The sequence below is a fragment of the Balaenoptera acutorostrata genome, chromosome X (genome assembly GCF_949987535.1).
Source record: "Balaenoptera acutorostrata chromosome X, mBalAcu1.1, whole genome shotgun sequence".
NCBI classification, from domain to species: domain Eukaryota; kingdom Metazoa; phylum Chordata; class Mammalia; order Artiodactyla; family Balaenopteridae; genus Balaenoptera; species Balaenoptera acutorostrata.
Genome location: NC_080085.1, coordinates 64,149,096 through 64,166,198, shown reverse-complemented (window position 1 = coordinate 64,166,198; position 17,103 = coordinate 64,149,096). Strand labels below are relative to the sequence as shown.

Here is a 17,103-nt window from a genome sequence, read left to right as displayed (position 1 = left end):
CAATAGCAAAGATCAATAAAACTAAAAGCTGGTTCTTTGAGAAGATAAACAAAATTGATAAACCATCAGCCAGACTCATAAAGAGAAAAAGGGAGAAGACTCAAATCAACAGAATTAGAAATGAAAAAGGAGAAGTAACAACTGACACTGCAGAAATACAATGATCATTATTACAAGCAACTCTATGCCAGTAAAATGGACAACCTGGAAGAAATGGACAAATTCTTAGAAATGCACAACCTGCCGAGACTGAACCAGGAAGAAATAGAAGAAATAGAAAATATGAACAGACCAATCACAAGCACTGAAATTGAAACTGTGATTAAAAATCTTCCAATAAACAAAAGCCCAGGACCAGATGGCTTCACAGGCGAATTCTATCAAACATTTAGAGAAGAGCTAACACCTATCCTTCTCAAACTCTTCCAAAATATTGCAAAGGGACGAACACTCCCTAACTCATTCCACGAGGCCACCATCACCCTGATACCAAAACCAGACAAAGATGTCACAAAAAATGAAAATTACAGGCCAATATCACTGATGAACATAGATGCAAAAATCCTCAACAAAATACTAGCAAACAGAATCCAACAGCACATTAAAAGGATCATACACCATGATCAAGTGGGGTTTATTCCAGGAATGCAAGGATTCTTCAATATACGCAAATCAATCAACGTGATACATCATATTAACAACTTGAAGGAGAAAAACCATATGATCATCTCAATAGATGCAGAGAAAGCTTCCGACAAAATTCAACACCAATTTATGATAAAAGCCCTGCAGAAAGTAGGCATAGAGGGAACTTTCCTCAACATAATAAAGGCCATATATGACAAACCCACAGCCAACACTGTCCTCAATGGTGAAAAACTGAAACCATTTCCACTAAGATCAGGAACAAGACAAGGTTGCCCACTCTCACCACTATTATTCAACATAGTTTTGGAAGTGTTAGCCACAGCATTCAGAGAAGAAAAAGAAATAAAAGGAATCCACATCGGAAAAGAAGAAGTAAAGCTGTCACTGTTTGCAGATGACATGATACTATACATACAGAATCCTAAAGATGCTACCAGAAAACTACTAGAACTAATCAATGAATTCTGTAAAGTAGCAGGATACAAAATTAATGCACAGAAGTCTCTTGCATTCCTATACACTAATGATGAAAAATCTGAAAGTGAAATTAAGAAAACACTCCCGTTTACCATTGCAACAAAAAGAATAAAATATCTAGGAATAAACCTACCTAAGGAGACAAAAGATCTGTATGCAGAAAATTATAAGACACTGATGAAAGAAATTAAAGATGATACAAATAGATGGAGAGATATACCATGTTCTTCGATTGGAAGAATCAACATTGTGAAAATGACTCTACTTCCCAAAGCAATCTACAGATTCAATGCAATCCCTATCAAACTACCACTGGCATTTTTCACAGAATTAGAACAAAAAATTTCACAATGTGTATGGAAACACAAAAGACCCCGAATAGCCAAAGCAATCTTGAGAACGAAAAATGGAGCTGGAGGAATCAGGCTCCCTGACTTCAGACTATATTCCAAAGCTACAGTAATCAAGACAGTTTGGTACTGGCACAAAAACAGAAACATAGATCAATGGAACAGGATAGAAAGCCCAGAGATAAACCCATGCACATATGGTCACCTTATCTTTGATAAAGGAGGCAAGAATATACAGTGGAGAAAAGACAGCCTCTTCAATAAGTGGTGCTGGGAAAACTGGACAGGTACATGTAAAAGTATGAAATTAGATCACTCCCTAACTCCATACACAAAAGTAAACTCAAAATGGATTAAAGACCTAAATGTAAGGCCAGACTCTATAAAACTCTTAGAGGAAAACATAGGCAAAACACTCTATGACATAAATCACAGCAAGATCCTTTTTGACCCAACTCCTAGAGAAATGGAAATAAAAACACAAATAAACAAATGGGACCTAATGAAACTGAAAAGGTTTTGCACAGCAAAGGAAACCATAAACAAGACCAAAAGACAACCCTCAGAATGGGAGAAAATATTTGCAAATGAAGCAACTGACAAAGGATTAATCTCCAAGATTTACAAGCAGCTCATGCAGCTCAATAACAAAGAAAAAAAAAACCCAATCCAAAAATGTGCAGAAGACCTAAATACACATTTCTCCAAAGAAGATATACAGATTGCCAACAGACACATGAAAGAATGCTCAACATCATTAATCATTAGAGAAATGCAAGTCAAAACTACAATGAGATATCATCTCACACCGGTCAGAATGGCCATATCAAAAAATCTAGAAACAATAAATGCTGGAGAGGGTGTGGAGAAAAGGGAACCCTCTTGCACTGTTGGTGGGAATGTAAATTGATACAGCCACTATGGAGAACAGTATGGAGGTTCCTTAAAAAACTGAAAATAGAACTACCATACAACCCAGAAATCCCACTACTGGGCATATACCCTGAGAAAACCATAATTCAAAAAGAGTCATGCACCAAAATGTTCATTGCAGCTCTGTTTACAATAGCCAGGACATGGAAGCAACCTAAGTGTCCATCATCAGATGAATGGATAAAGAAGATGTGGCACATATATACAATGGAATATTACTCAGCCATAAAAAGAAAGGAAATGGAGGTATTTGTAGTGAGGTGGATGGAGTTAGAGTCTGTCATACAGAGTGAAGTAAGCCAGAAAGAGAAAAACAAATACAGTATGCTAACACATATATATGGAATCTAAGGGGAAAAAAAGGTCATGAAGAACCTAGTGGCAAGACGGGAATAAAGACACAGACCTACTAGAGAATGGACTTGAGGATATGGGAGGGGGAGGGGTAAGATGTGACAGGGTGAGAGAGTGGCATGGACATATATACACTACCAAATGTAAAATAGATAGCTAGTGGGAAGCAGCCGCACAGCACAGGGAGATCAGCTCGGTGCTTTGTGCCCACCTAGAGGGGTGGGATAGGGAGGGTGGGAGGGAGGGAGACGCAAGAGGGAAGAGATATGGGAACATATGTATATGTATAACTGATTCATTTTGTTATAAAGCAGAAACTAACACACCATTGTAAAGCAATTATACTCCAATAAAGATGTTAAAAAAAAAAAGAAAGAAGAATGAGTATTCAGCAAGCTATAGAAAAGATGCTCACTCCTAATATACAAATTATACAAGGAGAAGAAAGTAAGCACTGTTAAATCTACTATTGATAATCTTTATAATGAAATAAAACACTCTAATTTTAAATGTTTCTAACATTTCGTATTAAAATATAGTAAATAACTGTTAGATTAACTAATGCTTTAAATTTCCTATACATTTGTGATTGACAGTAAGAGAATTTTTAATGTTTTGACAAAAAACTTTTTAGGTAATGGAGCAACAGTAATTTTTCCATTAATTAATATTGCTTTCGTCCTGGAGAAAGATGGTGACAGCCGAGAAGCAGAAACACGATGGGCGTGTGAAGATCAGCCACTATATCCCGGGAGACACTCTGGGGGTCGGGACGTTCAGCAAAGTGAAGGGGATGGAAGAGGAGAGCCCTTCCTTCTCTTGCTCTTTCTGAGTCATAGAACTGGAAAATTGCTGTATAGCCCACAGGGAAGCAACTGCCTAAACTTTCTTAAGAAAATCAGCAAGGCCAACAATCCCATAGAAACTTAGAATCCTGAAATTAGAACATTGGAGAGGAGGCTGTGAGTTGACTCCTGATAGGCTGTGAAGGATGAGACACAACTTCAAAAAGCAGAAAACCCTAGGAGCTGGAACATAATAGCCTGGGAGCAAGAAGTAACTCCCATGGATGTCACTGTGTGAGGGCATAGGGAGTAACTGATGCTCATACTAGGTGAACATTTGCTTGGTTCCCTGTCATCACTGTGTTCCATTTAAGAATTCTTGGATGGGACTTCCCTGGTGGCACAGTGGTTAAGAATCCGCCTGCCGATCTACTAAGCCCATGCTCCACAACTACTGAGCCTGTGCTCTAGAGCCCACGAGCCACAACTACTGAGCCTGTGTGCTGCAACTACTGAAGCCCTTGCGCCTAGAGCCTGTGCTCTGCAACACGTGCACCGCAATGAGAAGTTCACTCACTGCAATGAAGAGTAGCCCCTGCTCGCCGCAACTAGAGAAAGCCCATGTGCAGCAACGAAGACCCAACGCAGCCATAAATAAATAAATTAAATAAATAAATTTATTAAAAAAAAAAAGAATCCACCTGCCAATGCAGGGGACATGGGTTCGATCCCTGGTCCGGGAAGATCCCACATGCCGCGGAGCAACTAAGCCCATGTGCCACAACTACTGAGCCTGTGAGCCACAATTACTGAAGCCCACGCGCCTAGAGCCCGTACTCTGCAAAAAGAGAAGCCACCACAATGAGAAGCCCACGCACTGCAATGAAGAGTAGGCCCCGCTCGCTGCAACTAGAGAAAGCCTGCACACAGCAATGAAGACCCAACGCAGCCAAAAATAAATAAATAAATAAATTTATTTTTAAAAAAAGAAGGAAAAAAAAATATTGCTTTCAGGTAGCAGTCATTTTTACAGTCCCACAATACTATGTAAAGCAAGACTTGCCTATATTTCATGGGAGTTTTTGGGGGGTGGGGTGCTACTGTAAATGGTACTGTTAATTAAATTTTGATTTCCAAATATTCAGTTAGTATACTGAAATGCATGCCCTTTATTGTTTTTTCTTGCCTTATGGTATTGGCTTGAACTTCCAGTGCAAAATTGAATAGTCATGGTGAAATCTAACATACTTGCCTACTTTCTGTTCATAGAAGGGGAAACCATTAAGTCTTTAATGGTTGATACTGATGTTACTATCAGTGTTTAGGAGATTCAATTTATCACATTAATGAGGTTGCCTTCTATTCCAAGTTTGCTAAGCATTTTTTTATCATGAATAGGTTTTAAATTATGTCAAATGCTTTTCTTTTTGTACATATTGAGATAATATGTTTTTATTTTTAGTTACATGATTGACTTCCAAATGTTGAATTACTCTTTCAGTTCTGAACCGGACCATTTTCAAATACACCCAGAGCATTCTGTTCTCCTTAAAAAAGGCACACTCTCAAGGGAAACTTATTTTATCACAGTCAAACAGACCTCGGGGAAGGGAAATCCCAACTTCTGTTCCCTACAGCCTTTGACATAGAGGAAAGAAAATACCCAACTCCAGTCCCTTTGAGCCTCTGACAGGAGAAAGGGAAGTACCCAAATCCAGCCCTTTCTAGCCTTCCTGTCTCACCTAAAGTGGGAAAAAACCAAGAATCACTTGGTAAGGTCACAGACAAGGGGCACAGGCTCACTAAAAGACTGAGACTTAATCACAGGAATATAAATGCTACTCCTCTCCCCACATACCTTACCAACGTATTAACAGAGCTCCTCTTTCCACTTTTCAGAGTTCTCCTTGGGTTGCCTCTTAAGTTATTTCCAGGGATTATAGTGTACTTAAGAGTGGAGGAACAGGGAAAAATGTATCTATGTCACACTTTCTGAAACAGAAGTCCTGGTGCCCGTTTTTATAAATAAAGTTTTACTGGAAAACAGTCACACTCATTCATTTATTAATTGTCTAAGGTGACTTTTGTGCTACAATGGCAGAGTTAAGTAGTGTGAAAGACCAGGACTTGAAAAGCATAAAACACCTTCGATTTGGTCCTTAAACTTTCTGACCCCTGTGTTAGAGGGCATAATGGTAAAGCCCCAAATACAATAGCAACAAAAAGGATAAAATATTATGAATAAGCAGGTCAAAAAATGTTTAAAATATATATAAAGATAACTATAAAATACACATTAAAAATTCAAAAAGAGCCTTAAATAAATAAAAAGACATCCCTTGTTTTTGGATTAGGATGTCCCAAGATCTTCAAGACATCATTTATAAGTTTATAAATTTTATAAACATAATTTTATAAATTTAATAAAACCCTCCCCCCAAAATCCCCAAAAATTAGTTTTACAGAGCTACACAAATTGATCCTGAAGTTCAACTGGAAAAATAAACCCACATAAATTTCTAGGAAAACACTGAAGAAAAAAAAGAGCTCCATGATTGAACTAACCTGACAAATTATTATACTATACTATAAAGCCTAAATAATCAGGAGTGTGGTACTAGCCCCTGAATAGAGAGGTCAATGGAAAGAACAGAAAACTCCAGAAAACAGACCCAACTATATGTAAAAGCTTACTACATCACAGTCCATTTGCAGTTAATAATGTATTGCTTCACAACATCTTGCAATGTTATAAGCTCACAGTCCCCTGTTCTTTATTTTACTTTTTATATATAATACATATATATATATTATAGACCTAATACAACGATGTTACAATTTTGATTTTTAATAAGGTATTTGCTTTATAAAGCTATGAAGAGAGAAAAGGCAAAAAAAAAAAAAATCTTTGCATTTACCCAGATATTTACCAGTTCTAATGCCCTTCATTCTTTTCTGAGGATCCAAGTTTTCAAGAAGTTTCATTTACTTCTGTCTTAAGTACTTTTTTATCTTGTGGTGTAATATAGATCCATTTGTAACAAATACTCTTAGTTTTCTTTTATTGAAAATGCCTTTATTCCATCTTCATTTTTGAGTATTTTCACTGGATATACATTAAGGGTTGACAGGTTTCTTTTTTTTTTTCACTCACGACTTTAAAGGTGCTGTTCCATGCAGTTTGGCTGAAATGGTTTTTGACGAGAAGTCAGAAAGTAATATGATCATTATGCCCATGTATATGTCATTTTTCTGTTGCTAAGCTTTACACTTTTTGTTTGGCTTCAGACACTTTAATTATGATGTGCCTAAGGTGGCCTTCTTTGCCTTTATCACGCTTCATATTTAGCATTTTCTGTCTGCAAATTTTTACATTTAATGGAGTTTGAGAATTTTTCATTTAAAAAATGTTTTTCCCCATTTCTCTCTTTCATCTCTTCTGATATCCCAATTACACATATGTTTGACTGATGTGATCTAACAGGTTTCCGTGGCTCTGTTCAGTTTTTCTCATTCTTTTTTTTACTCTTTTCCTCACCTAAGATAATTTTTATTGATCTGGCTCCAAGCTCACTTACTCTTTCTTCTGTCATCTCTATACACATACAGAAGTTAAATCCCCTCAATGAACTCTGCACTTCAGAAATTATATTGTTCCTTTCCAGCATTTCCATTTATTTCCTTTTCATGAGTTCCTTGTGGAGAGTTCCCATTTTTCTGCTGAGATTTTCATGCATTGAAAATATGTTGTTTCAATGTGTGGACACTGTGGGGGGAAGGAGGGGTGGGATGAATTGGGAGACTGGGGTTGACATACATATGCTGCTGGATATGAAACAGATAACTAGTAAGGACCTGCTGTATAGCACAGGGAACTCTACTTGGTGCTCTGTAGCAACCTGGATGGGAGGGAAATCCAAAAGGGAGGGGATACGTGTATACATATGGCTGGTTCCCTTCGCTGTGCATCAGGAGCTAGCACAACATTGTAAAGCAACTATACACCAATAAAAATAAATAAATATTAAAAAAAGAAAATATGTTGTCTCACTTCATTGAGAATAAAAATGCCCACTTTAAAATTCTCAAATGCTAGTTTACAATTTTGGTTTACCTTAGAGTTGGAGTTTTCTTTTCTCTAGAGAATGTGTTACACTTTTTCAGTTCTTCATAAGAATGAACATTGTAATTCATAGGAAGACCACTATAAAAATAATGTACAAAACATAAGCTAAATAGTAAACAGGAAAACTAAAATGGAATTCTAAAACAATTCAACTGCTCCCAGAAAAGCAAGAAAGGAGGAACAAAGAAACTAATAATGGAGGAAACAAATAGAAAGCCAAAAAATAAAATGGCAGACCCCAGCAGAGACAAAGCAATAACTCCAATAAATGTTAATGGAATAAATGCTCCACTTAAAAGGCAGAGACTGTTAAAAATGGATTTAAAAACTAACATAAACTAAACATGAAATACAGAGGTGAACTTTAAATATAAAACACAAATAGACTGAAATGGGTGGAAAAACAATATCAGAAGGAAATGATAAGCGTAAGTTCACTAAAATAGTTGTATTAATAGTAGATAAAACAGATTTAAAAACAAAACTTATTACTGGAAATCAAGAAGGACTCAGACTCGGGCTTCCCTGGTGGTTCAGTGGATAAGAATCTGCCTGCCAATACAGGGGATACAGGTTCAATCCCTGGTCCAGGAAGATCCCACATGCCGTGGAGCAACTAAGCCCATGCGCCATAACTACTGAGCCTGTGCTCTAGAGCCCGTGAGCCACAACTGCTGAGCCCACGTGCCACAACTACTGAAGCCCGCGCGCCTAGAGCCTGTGCTCTACAACTAGAGAAGCCACCGCAATGAGAAGCCCGTGCACCACAACGAAGAGTAGTCCCCACTTGCTGCAACTAGAGAAAGTCCGCACGCAGCAACAAAGGCCCAACACAGCCAAAAATAAATAAATAAATAAATAAAGGACTCAGACTAAAAAAAGTACTGATTCAACAATACACAACAATCATAAATGTATCTGCACTCAGTAACAGAATACATGAACTACATCAAAATACATGAACTAAAGACTGACAAAAGGCAATTCCACACTCATGGTTGCTAATTTTAAACCTGTCAGCAATCGACAGACCTAAAAAAAAATTCAGGAATGCATACATGCATAAAAGATATGAACAACGTTATCAATTACCTAGATTCAATTGATATTGTTAGATAATACAACAAAAATGACATACTGCACATTATTTTCAATTGTACAAGGTAGGTTTACCAAGATGGACAATATTCTGGACCATAATACAGTACAAGTATAAATAAAAACATTAAGATTGTAAAGAATATGTTCTTTAACCACAACAGAATTAAACACAAACCATAAGGTAACCAGGAAACCCCCAAATATTTAGAAATTAAACATTCCTTTAAATGAACATTGACTCAGTCAAAAAATTACAAGAAAGATCAGATGACATTTTGTACTGAATAATAATGAAAATATGTTTTAAATCTGTGAGATGCAGCTAAATAGAGAAATTTATGACTTTAAGTGTCTATGTTAGAAAAGAAGGAAGGTCTTGGGACTTCTGTGGTGGTGCAGTGGTTAAGAATCCACCTGCCATATACCCTGAGAAAACCATAATTCAAAAAGAGTCATGTACCACAATGTTCATTGCAGCTCTATTTACAATAGCCAGGACATGGAAGCAACCTAAGTGTCCACTGACAGATGAATGGATAAAGAAGATGTGGCACATATATACAATGGAATATTACTCAGCCATAAAAAGAAACGAAATTGAGTTATTTGTAGTGAGGTGGATGGACCTAGAGTCTGTCACACAGAGTGAAGTAAGTCAGAAAGAGAAAAACAAATACCATATGCTAACACATAGATATGGAATCTAAAAAAGAAAAAAAATGGTTATGAAGAACTTAGGGGCAGGACAGGAATAAAGATGCAGACGTAGAGAGTGGACTTGAGGACACGGGGGGGGAAGGGTAAGCTGGGACAAAGTGAGAGAGTGGCGTGGACATATATACACTACCAAATGTAGAATAGATAGCTAGTGGGAAGCAGCTGCATAGCACAGGGAGATCAGCTCGGTGCTTTGTGACCACCTAGAGGGGTGGGATAAGGAGGGTGGGAGGGAGACGCAAGAGGGAGGGGATATGGGGATATATGTATACGTATAGCTGATTCACTTTGTTATAAAGCAGAAACTAACACACCATTGTAAAGCAATTATACCCCAATAAAGATGTTTAAAAAAATAATAAAATTAAATTTTAAAAAAAAATAGCCAGGACATGGAAACAACCTAAGTGTCCATTGACAGATGAATGGATAAAGAAGATATGGCACATATATACAACGGAATATTACTCGGCCAGAAAAAAGAAATGAAATTGAGTTATTTGTAGTGAGGTGGATGGACCTAGAGTCTGTCATACAGAGTGAAGTAAGTCAGAAAGAGAAAAACAAATATCATACGCTAACACATATATATGGAGTCTAAAAACAAACCCAAAAAAAAGGTTATGAAGAACCTAGGAGCAGGACAGGAATAAAGACACAGATGAAGACAATGGACTTGAGGACACGGGGGGGGGGGGGGAGGGTAAACTGGGACGAAGTGAGAGAGTGGCATGGACTAATATATACTACCAAATGTAAAATAGATAGCTAGTGGGAAGCAGCTGCATAGCACAGGGAGATCAGCTTGGTGCTTTGTGACCACCTAGAGGGGTGGGATAGGGAGGGTGGGAGGGAGGGAGACACAAGAGGGAAGAGATATGGGGATATATGTATATGTATAACTGTTTCACTTTGTTATAAAGCAGAAACTAACACCCCATTGTAAAGCAATTATACTCCAATAAAGATGTTAAAAAAAAAAAAAAAGAATCCGCCTGCCAATGCAGGGGACATGGGTTTGATCCCTCGTCTGGGAAGATCCCACATGCTGCAGAGCAACTAAGCCCATGCGCCACAACTACTGAGCCTGCGCTCTAGAGCCCGTGAGCCACCACTACTGAGCCCACGCGCCAAAAATGCTAAAGCCCGCGTGCCCTAGAGCCCGTGTGCGGCAACTACTGAGCCCGCGTGTGGCAACTACTGAAGCCTGCGCGCCTAGAGCCTGTGCCCTGCAACAAGAGAAGCCAGCGTACTGCAACAAAGAGTAGCCCCCGCTCGCTGCAACTAGAGAAAGCCCACGTGCACCAATGAAGACCCAACGCAGCCAAAAAAAAAAAAAAAAGAAGGAAGGTCTCAAATCAATGATCTAAGCCGGGCGGGGGTGGGGGGGGTTCACTGATTTACAGCCCAAAGGCCTGTGTTGTCTTTGTAAATAATGTTTTATCAGAACATAGCCACATCCATTCACTTAAATTATCTATGGCTAACTTCTGCCACAATGGCAGCACTGAGCAATTGTGAGAGGCCATACGGTTCATAAAGCTAAAATACTATGCTGCCCTTTAACAAAAACTTTGCCTACACCTGACCTAAACTTCCACCTTATGAAAGTAAGAAAGGAAGACAAGTTAAACTCAAAGCAAGCAAAAGGAAATTATAAAGGTAAGAGCAGAAATCACTGAAATAAAAAACTGAAAAACAATAGAGAAAACAAAAAAACAAAAAATCTCAAAACTGATAAATTAGATTGATAAAGAAAGGAATAAAACTAATTTCTAATATCAGGAATTAAATAAGGAACATCACTACAGATGCTTCATACATTCAAAAAATAAAAAAGGAATATTATGAACTGATATGGAGTAGGTTCCAAAAAGTAGTATTAAAAGGAAAACTCAAAATACAATATGTTAAAGAACAAATATATCATGCTACCTATTGTGTGAGAAGGGAAAATAAGAAAACATATATCTGTGTCAGCAGAATAAACCAGAAAACAATGAACTTAGTCATCCATAAGGGATGGGGAGGCAAATGAGGTAGAATGGATACAGGAGAGAATGACACTTCTCTGAGTGTAACCTTTTGTACACTTTTTAACTTATTAAAAGCACATTACTACTCTAAATATTCAAAAAATAAAATTATATCAGTAAGAACGTGATGGAAGGAAAACTAAAACTAAACAAATGAACATAGTTACATTTTGAGCTGACACCATAACCATACGGAGAGAAAAAAAAGGAAGCAAACGGGATGGGAAAAAGAGAAAGAGGAAGGAGCAAGGAAATAGGCAAGGAAAGGGGAAGAATGGAAGGAAGGGAGGGAGGGAAGAAGAAAGGATGCATTCAAGTATCTTATAAACACAGTATCTGACAGTATACCCTCAGTCTTGGGGGATGGGGGGGGGGTGTCAGGGGGCCAAGAGCAGAAGTGAAAATAAACCCTTAACTAGGGGCTTCCCTGGTGGCGCAGTGGTTGAGAATCTGCCTACTAATGCAGGGGACACGGGTTCGAGCCCTGGTCTGGGAAGATCCCACATGCCACGGAGCAACTGGGCCCGTGAGCCACAATTGCTGAGCCTGCGCGTCTGGAGCCTGTGCCCCGCAACGGGAGGGGCCGCGATAGAGAAAGGCCCGCGCACCGCGATGAAGAGCGGTCCCCGCACCGCGATGAAGAGTGGCCCCCGCTTGCCGCAACTGGAGAAAGCCCTCGCACGAACCGAAGACCCAATACAGACAAAAATAATAAACAACTAAATAAATAAATAAAAAAAAAAAAAAAAAAAAAACCCTTAACTATTTTTAGTGGGTTTGTTTATTGGCTTTTGGGTGAAGCAATTTTGAAAATACTTTAGATACATTGTAAGACTGCACAATTGCGTAAATATTTTTGATGTTGCTGGGAGCCAGTTTTCTCACTGTGCATAGAAGGAAGAGATAATTATAGAATGGGGAAAAGCAAGAAAGAACACTATAGGGATGGATTAGAACTGAAGGTACAGTATGAACCCACACAGAAATAAAATATGTATATGTTTAGTGTATATATATGTATGTACTTCCTAGCTCTGTAGGAAGGGCTAACAAGAAAAGACCTCAGGAGCAATGAGCAACCAAGCACCGAGATCTTGGTTTGTAAATACTATTCCTCCACTAAAAGGAACCAAGGCTCCTAGAAAAAAGAGACAATTGCAGGATGAGGCAGGATAGGTATGAGTCTTATGATGACAAAAGTAAGGAAATGTTCAAATAAATGTTGAGGACATATTACAAGCACATAAGAAACAGTCTTAAGGGGTTCCCATGGGCCATATCTAGAACATTTTGAGCAAAAAAATAATTAAGAAGCAAAATGAATTATTAACCATTGAAAAAAGCTAAGAATTTCAATCCCTCATAATAATAAATAATCAGAGAGAAGGTAGGTCTTGTGCTTATAGTATTATGCTGAGGCTTGACTGGTAAATCTGGACGAAGTAGTAGAGTTGCAAAACTTTCACAGTAAAGAATGGGCAAGGATAAAGGCTAAGTCCAGGGGGATATTTTGATAGGGTGCAAGATATTTTCATGATCTCAAAATATCTCACTACACTGTGATGGAATCATCAACGATGTGAATATTCTGGTTGCCATACTGTACTACAGTCTTACAAGGCTGTGGAAATGCTGCAAATTAAAGAAGGCTACAAAGACATGACAACTAAGTATAATATTTTTTTTTGGTATAAAAAACATAAAATTTATTATTTCAGCCATTTAAAAATGTACAATTCAGTGGCATTAAGTACATTCACATTTTTGTGCAAACATCACCACCGTCCATCTCATCATCCCAAACTGAAACACTGCACCAATTAAACAATGATTCTTATTCTTCCTCACCAGCCCCCCACCCCTAGACCACTATGCTACCTTCTGTATCTATAAATCTGACTATTCTAGGTACCGCATATAAGTAGAATCATACAGTATTTGCCATTTTGTGGCTGGCTTGTTTCACTTAGCACAATATTTTCAAGGTTTATCCATGTTGTAGTATGTATCAGAATTTCATTCCTTTTTAAGACTAATATTCCATTGTATGTATACATGACATTTTGTTTATCCATTCACCTGTTGATGAATTTTTAGGTTGTTTCAACCTTTTGGCTATTGTGAATAATGCAGCTATGAATATTGGTGTGCAAATACCTGTCTCTGCTTTCACTTATTCTGAAAATATATCTAGAAGTGAAATTGCTGGGTCATATCGCAATTCTGCTTAATTTTTTAAGGAACTGCCATATAGTTTTCTACAGTAGCTGTACCATTTCACATTCCCAACAGAAATGTCCTCTTTTGCATTATACCCCCGTGTTTGTTTCCTGTTTTCGAGATTCCATGTTGCTCTCTTGTAATTAACTGCCCTGTTTTGGTGTGACACAGCCTCCATTTGCTTTCTGAGAAAGGATGTGTAAGAGATACAATTTTTTTGAACTTGTGTGTCTGAAAATGAACTGTTTTGCTCTCACACTTGATTATTTGGTTGAGTATAACATTCTAGGTTAAAAATATTTTCAAATCGTTTACTCCATTGTCCTTCAGCTTCCAGTGCTTTTACTGGCAAGTTCAAAGATATATTTATTTATTCTTGTCCCTTTCATGCAACATGGTTCCCCCCCTGCCCCACCCCGTGCAAGTTATTATGATCTTCTTTTGATTCCCATTGTTCTGAAATGTCACAATTATGTCCCTTGCTTTTGGTCTTTCTTTTCCACTATGCTGGGCACTTAGTGCGCTGATACAGTTTGAAAATGCACATCTGACATTTCTGAGAAAATTTTTGGAATTATTTTAATATTTTCCTTTCCTCCATATTCTCTGCTCTCTCTCCTTTATTTGGATGTTAGATATCCTGTTCTAATCCACCAATTTTCTTAACTTTTCTCTCTTATTTTCATAGCTTTGTCTTTTTGTTCTACTATCTGGGACATTTCCTTGGTTTATCTTTCAATCCACTTATGGACTTTTTCATTTATGTTATCATGTTTTTAATTTCTAAGAGCTCATTTTGGTCCTCTAAATATTCCTTTACATGGTCTTTTTTTTTTGGCCGAGTTGGGTCTTTGTTGCTGCGTGCGGGCTTTCTCTAGTTGCGGCGAGTGGGGGCTACTCTTTGTTGCAGTGCACGGGCTTCTCATTGCAGTGGCTTTGCTTGTTGCGGAGCAAGGGCCCTAGAGTGTGTGGGCTTCAGTAGTTGCGGCACACGGGCTTAGTTGCTCTGCGGCATGTGGGATCTTCCCAGACCAGGGATCAAACCTGTGTCCCCTGCATGGGAAGGTGGATTCTTAACCACTGCGCCACCAGGGAAGTCCTGGCATTTTATTGTTTCATGGATGCAAAGTTTTCTCTCATCTCTCTAAAGGAATTTATTTATTATAATTTATTATAATTAAAACATTTTCTTTTGTTCTCTGCATTGTTTGTTTGTCTTTAATTGCTTGCTGTTGGTTTTTCATTTTGGTCTCTGCCTTTCTGCTTAAAGATTTTCTTCAAATGTGGAGTGATCCATAGTTCTCTGTTCATAACTAAGAGACTGGAATGAAAAGCTGATTGGAAGTTTTAGGTATTATAGGTGGGGCTTGTTAATCTTTGTTCTTCGTGGTAGAATGACATGGTTGGGTCATTTCAATGGAGATTCCCAACTGTCAATACTGGTCTGATTTCTTCAGCTGGTCAATTTATCCTGAGAGAACTCCAGCATTCTCTTGGCTGTCAGCAAAGTCTATGCTTTCTTCATGGCACTACCTTGTATAGTTAAGCGCTAAAACAAAGTTTTTAGTCTGACTGTTGTAAGAGTTCAGGCAAGGTAGGGATCAACGAGTGGCAGCAACGTTGGGGAAATCTTAATAAATGATGTGTGACGTGGGATAAGCCCCTCCTAGGAAAATAAACTGGATCCAGGACTACATGGGGTAAAAATGCTATAAAGAACATTGTTATGAAATATGAAGGACAGTTTAGACAAATGAGGTAGACAAATGTATTATGGTTATAAAAAAAAACAAAAACAACCCTATTCTTAGAAAGTATCCAGTGAAGTATTTAGGGGTAAAGGGCCAAATGTTCTAGAAAAAAAAAAAACATTTATACAGAGTGGAGAGGGAGGAGCACAAAAGATAAAACTAGTAGTGGAAAATGTAAACAATAGACAAATCTTGATAAGAGAATACATGTGTTCCTTATATTATTTTTGGTAAGTTTTCATAAGTTTAAAAATATTTTTGAATGAAAAATTTTTTAAAAAGGAATGACATCCATAACATTTTTTAAAAACTACTGTAAATTTTAATCCAGAATATTAAAAACAATACTGTCACAAATCAATTAACAAAATTAAAAGACAAAACAACCCAATAGATAACAGTAAATGACGTGAAAAGAAACTTAAGAAAAGGAAACCAGAATCATTAATAAGCCTATGAAAAGATCTTCAACATCACCAATAATTAGTGAAATGCAAATTAAAGCACAAGATATAATTTCATATCCATCATGTTGGCAAATTTTTTAAAGAAATAATAACAAAAGTGCTGAAAAGCGTAAGCAGGGGGGAAAAGGGATAAGGAGAGGAAAGAAAATGTTACTGAGAAACCAATATTCTCATACTCTTTGGTGAGAGCGTAAATTGGAACAATCACTCTGGAGAGTAACACATATTTCACTTTACATACACATAATTTCACTTTAATAAAAATACTAAAGAAATTCTCATATGTGCATAAGAAGTCCTCTAAAGATTTTACTGCAGCTTCGTATTTAATAGTAAATAACTGGAAATAACCTAAACATCCATCAACAGGCTAATAGATCCATTGTATTTTCACCAAGTGGAATATGGTACAGTAATTGAAATGAATTGGCTAGATTAATATATTTATCAGTATAGATAAATCCCAGGGTAAGATATTAAAAATATTTAACAACTAGTATGGCACCAACCAGAAAAGACATTGTAAATAACTACTATGGCTATACCACTCCATAGTGGCTGAATATCCTGTATCTCAAAAATAATGATGAGTGAAAAAACCAAAGTTGTAGAATACATAAAATATGATAGAATTGTAATAAAGTTTAATAGCATGGAAAAACCATTACTATATAACTAAGCAGTAAAAGTATTAAAAAAAACACATGGTAAGGATATTCGACTTCAGAATAGGACTTACTTGTGGCGTGTGATGAAGAGGGGGCTTCAACTGTACTGTTTAAAGTTTTTAAAAATCTGAAACAAATATAACATTTAAGATATGTTAAAGCAGGGTAGTAGTAACAAGCACGCAGTTTCTCATTCCCAATATATTCCGTTTGAAATATTTCATTTAAAAAATTTAGATGACTTACTTTCAGAAGAACCAGAGGATAGAAAAGAGACTCCACTCTTAAAGGGCACACCCCAAATCTCACACACTCTGAGACCCTGGGAAGAAGCAGTAATTTGAAAGGAGCCTGGATCAGACCCTCCTGCTGATCTTGGAGAGGCTCTACGAGAGGCAGGAGGCAACTGGAGCTCACCCTGAGGACATAGATGCTGGCAGCAGCCATTTTGGGAAGCTCATTCTATCAGG

General features: G+C 37.5%; 1 long non-coding RNA gene across 4 annotated transcripts in view; it reads right to left on the bottom strand.

Moving 5' to 3' along the window:
• Window positions 1-17,103, bottom strand: part of LOC103008863 (uncharacterized) — a 162,574-nt gene that overhangs the window by 98,320 nt on the left and 47,151 nt on the right. For all 4 annotated transcript variants that reach the window (XR_009006642.1, XR_009006643.1, XR_009006640.1 and 1 more), the window contains exon 2: window positions 16,705-16,760. This is a non-coding gene — a long non-coding RNA (uncharacterized LOC103008863). The remainder of the gene's footprint in view (window positions 1-16,704; window positions 16,761-17,103) is intronic.